Source organism: Garra rufa, chromosome 4, assembly GCF_049309525.1.
Source record: "Garra rufa chromosome 4, GarRuf1.0, whole genome shotgun sequence".
In the NCBI taxonomy this organism is placed as follows: Eukaryota; Metazoa; Chordata; class Actinopteri; order Cypriniformes; family Cyprinidae; genus Garra; species Garra rufa.
The window spans coordinates 7281967-7287432 of NC_133364.1; positions in this window are offsets into that span (position 1 = coordinate 7281967).

Sequence of the window (5466 nt, forward strand, 5' to 3'; positions counted from 1 at the left end):
CCTTGTGAATCTCAGAATCGTCTCTTATTTTTACAAAAATCTACAATTGCATAGTGCAGGGCTCTTCAATTATGCAGTTTTCAATCCGCTCCACTGGGGAGCACAAGGGGTTTTATCTTCAGTCTGACTTCCTCTGCTGCTTGACAACATGATGCTTGATGACAGCCATAACAACACAAACATCCTGCAGATGATTTAGTCTTAAAAGCAGTTAATATCACGTTAACAGCACATATTTCAGCTCAGCTGCAAGCAAAACCGCTGGAAACGAGTGTCCGTCTTCTCGTCTTCTCTTTGTTGCAGTTTCTATATGTGTTAGTAAGACATCCCCATAGCAGGGCACCTTTGTCAATTATTTAGATTCATGTAATGATGGATTGTCTCTACATGGACACTACAAAGCAAACACACTTAAACTAAAAGCCCCAAAACCTTAATTTCGATGAGGTCTTTAACCTAAAATCATGTTGTTGAAAATGTTTTTGTTGCCTCTTTATAATTGTAGTCTTACTGGCAGTAATAGTCTAACTATCTCTGGCCTGTTGACACATGGATTGTGCTTTTTTTTTATTATCAATAATTTAGTATCTTAATTTAGTCTTGCTGCTTTACAAAAGTGGATAAACAAGCTTAATGCTGATTATGTTACAGCTTATCTATTTTAAATATTTTTGATAGATAATATACTCTGTAATGTTTTAAATGTTCATTTTATGTAGTAAACTTACATTTATTGACTAGTATTTAAATTCAAATTTAATGTTTTTTAGAAATGCAATATGTGTAATAATGTTTGTATTTCTGTTTTTTCTTTTTGAAGGGCCTTCCTTTGAAAAGCAAATGATGGTAATCTAATTAGCTGGAGAAGGCAATTTTTTGTTGTACAGCTTTATTTATTTTTTCAGTTTGCCTTTTTTTAGCTTTCTTTGGACGTGCCTTCACACAAACTCCACCATTCACTCGTAATGCAGAGATCTGGCTGGGATCGAACCAGCAACATCTGAGGCAGCACTCTTAACCTGTGAGCCACAGATCTCTTGTTGAGACACATGAAGGAACTTATATTGTTTATATATGTTTACTTGTGATTTTCCAATAAACTAAAGTAGTGTGTGAGATTTATGTCTTCATCATAGGTGCAACCTTAGTAAACATGTGCTTTTTCACTAGTCTATCATTGATTTTATATTGTGGGATTTGAACTCAGATCTCCATGATTAAAGCCCAAATCTTTACCTCCTTAGCCACTGAGCCTGTGGAGGTGGTAAGTGTTTTGAACAGGCTTTTAAAGAGAAAGTTCTTGTAAACGATAAATAACTTCAATGACTACTGGACTTGATCCTGGACTTTCATGCTTGAAGTTGAAGCCTTTAACCACCGAGCCACAGAAGCTGTGCTGTTAAGCTGTTGTTGTTTTTGTTTGTAAATCATTTAGATTTTAAGGTTATCTTAATATAGGTTTATGCTGAGTAAAAGATGTTCATTGTTTCTGTGGATTTGAACACATCTCAGTTACAGCTTCATGGTTCATAAGCACATGTTTTACCACTGAACCACCATTCTTCACTCCTAATTTAATTGGCTTACTATCATTTCAACTTGTAGTGCAAACTCATTTTAAGTAAAACTTGCTGGATTTACCCAGTACTGTCACACCCAAAGGTGAACAACTGTCCACTGTACCACAGAGATTGTGTTGAATTCATGATTGTTTTTAGTCTTTTATATTAGAATTTATTACTATCAGCTGCAGCAGTGTAATTCACAAAAACAACCACAGGAGGGCGAAACCAGTTTAAGTTTATTACACTCAATTGTAATTCATAAAAATCACCACAGGAGGGCGCAACCCATTTAAGTTTATTATACTCAATTGTAATTCATAAAAATCACCACAGGAGGGCGCAACCAATTGAAGTTTATTATACTCAACTGTAATTCATAAAAATCACCACAGGAGGGCGCAACCCATTTAAGTTTATTATACTCAATTGTAATTCATAAAAATCACCACAGGAGGGCGGATGTGGATTTTATATTACATTTTCACAGAATTTTTAATTTAGTGTTACCCTTGTCGAGAATAGTGTTCCCTTGAACTACATGTGACTTCATGGTTTGTTTTACTGTTTGAGTAACACAATGATAATGTTGTATCAATGCATGTTAAAAATAAAATGGCAGTCTTTTTCAGTTGGAAGTTGTAATTTTAAATCTTTATGCGAAACTTTTAAGTTTATTATACTCAGTTGTAATTCATAAAAGTAACCACAGGAGGGTGCAACCAGTTTAAGTTTATTATTTTTAATTATAATTCACAAAAATCACCACAGGAGGGCGAAACCAATTGAAGTTTATTATACTCAATTGTAATTCATAAAAGTAACCACAGGAGGGCGCAACCAGTTTAAGTTTATTATTCTGAATTGTAATTCATAAAAATCACCACAGGAGGGCGCAACCAGTTTATTATACTCAGTTGTAATTAATAAAAATCACCACAGGAGGGCGCAACCAGTTTATTAAACTCACTTGTAATTCATAAAAATCACCACAGGAGGGCGCAACCAGTTTATTATACTCACTTGCAATTCATAAAAATCACCACAGGAGGGCGCAACCAGTTTATTATACTCAATTGTAATTTACAAAAATCACCACAGGAGGGCGCAACCAGTTTATTATACTCAATTGTAATTTACAAAAATCACCACAGGAGGGCGCAACCCATTTAAGTTGGTTGGACTCAATTTGCAGTGGTGTAATTCACAAAAATCACTACAGGAGGGCAAAACCAGTTTAAGTTTATTATACACAATTGTAATTCATAAAAATCACCACAGTAGGGCGCAACCAGTTTAAGTTTATTATTTTTAATTATAATTCACAAAAATCACCACAGGAGGGCGAAACCAATTGAAGTTTATTATACTCAATTGTAATTCATAAAAATCACCACAGGAGGGCGCAACCTATCTAAGTTGATTAGAATTGATTTGCAGTGGTGTAATTCTCAAAAATCACCACAGGAGGGCGCAACTCAGTTAATTGGTCTTGATTCACAGTGGTGTACATCTTTTTTTTTTTTTTTACAATTGTTTCAACTTGTAGTGCAAACTCATTTTAAGTAAAACTTGCTGGATTTACCCAGTACTGTCACACCCAAAGGTGAACAACTGTCCACTGTACCACAGAGATTGTGTTGAATTCACGGTTGTTTTTAGTCTTTTACATTAGAATTTATTATTATTAGCTGCAGCAGTGTAATTCACAAAACAACCACAGGAGGGCGCAACTCATTTAAGTTTATTATACTCAATTGTAATTCATAAAAATCACCACAGGAGGGCGGATGTGGATTTTATATTAAATTTTCACAGAATTTTTAATTTAGTGTTACCCTTGTTGAGAATAGTGTTCCCTTGAACTACATGTGACTTCATGGTTTGTTTTACTGTTTGAGCAACACACTGATAGTGTTGTCAATGCTGATTGAAAATAAAACACTGTTTTTCTTTTTCAGTTGGAAGTTGTAATTTTAAACATCTAAACAAAATTTTAAATTTATTATATTCAACTGTAATTCAAAAAATCACCACAGGAGGGTGCAAACAATTTAAGTTTATTATGCTCAATTGTAATTCAAAAAAATCACCGTAGGAGGGTACAACCAATTGAAGTTTATTATACTCAATTGTAATTCATAAAAATCACCACAGTAGGGCGCAACCAGTTTAAGTTTATTATTCTCAATTGTAATTCATAAAAATCTCCACAGGAGGGCGCAACCAGTTTATTATACTCAGTTGTAATTAATAAAAATCACCACAGGAGGGCGCAACCAGTTTATTATACTCAATTGTAATTCATAAAAATCACCACAGGAGGGCGCAACCCATTTAAGTTTACTGGACTCGATTTGCAGTAGTGTAATTTTCAAAAATCACCACAGGAGGGCGCAACCCATTTAAGTTGGTTGGACTCAATTTGCAGTGGTGTAATTCACAAAAATCACTACAGGAGGGCAAAACCAGTTTAAATTTATTATACGCAATTGTAATTCATAAAAATCACCACAGGAGGGCGCAACCTATTTAAGTTGATTAGACTTGATTTGCAGTGGTGTAATTCTCAAAAATCACCACAGGAGGGCGCAACCTATTTAAGTTGATTAGACTTGATTTGCAGTGGTGTAATTCTCAAAAATCACTACAGGAGGGCAAAACCAGTTTAAGTTTATTATACACAATTATAATTCATAAAAATCACCACAGGAGGGCGCAACTCAGTTAATTGGTCTTGATTCACAGTGGTGTAAATCTCAAAAATCACCACAGGAGGGCGCAACCAGTTTATTATACTCAATTGTAAATCTCAAAAATCACCACAGGAGGGCGCAACCAGTTTATTATACTCAATTGTAATTCTCAAAAATCACCACAGGAGGGCGCAACCAGTTTATTATACTCAATTGTAATTCTCAAAAATCACCACAGGAGGGCGCAACTCAGTTAATTAGTCTTGATTCACAGTGGTGTAAATCTCAAAAATCACCACAGGAGGGCGCAACCAGTTTATTATACTCAATTGTAAATCTCAAAAATCACCACAGGAGGGCGCAACCAGTTTATTATACTCAATTGTAATTCTCAAAAATCACCACAGGAGGGCGCAACTCAGTTAATTAGTCTTGATTCACAGTGGTGTAAATCTCAAAAATCACCACAGGAGGGCGCAACCAGTTTATTATACTCAATTGTAAATCTCAAAAATCACCACAGGAGGGCGCAACCAGTTTATTATACTCAATTGTAATTCTCAAAAATCACCACAGGAGGGCGCAACTCAGTTAATTGGTCTTGATTCACAGTGGTGTAAATCTTTTTTTTTACAATTGTTTCAACTTGTAGTGCAAACTCATTTTAAGTAAAACTTGCTGGATTTACCCAGTACTGTCACACCCAAAGGTGAACAACTGTCCACTGTACCACAGAGATTGTGTTGAATTCACGGTTGTTTTTAGTCTTTTACATTAGAATTTATTACTATCAGCTGCAGCAGTGTAATTCACAAAAACAACCACAGGAGGGCGCAACTCATTTAAGTTTATTATACTCAATTGTAATTCATAAAAATCACCACAGGAGGCCGCAACCAGTTTATTATACTCAATTGTAATTCATAAAAATCACCACAGGAGGGCGGATGTGGATTTTATTTTAAATTTTCACAGAATTTTTAATTTAGTGTTACCCTTGTTGAGAATAGTGTTCCCTTGAACTACATGTGACTTCATGGTTTGTTTTACTGTTTGAGCAACACACTGATAGCGTTGTCAATGCTGATTAAAAATAAAACACTGTTGTTCTTTTTCAGTGGGGAGTTGTAATTTTAAGCAAAATTTTAAATTTATTATATTTAATTGTAATTCAAAAAATCACCACAGGAGGAGGGCGCAACCAGTTT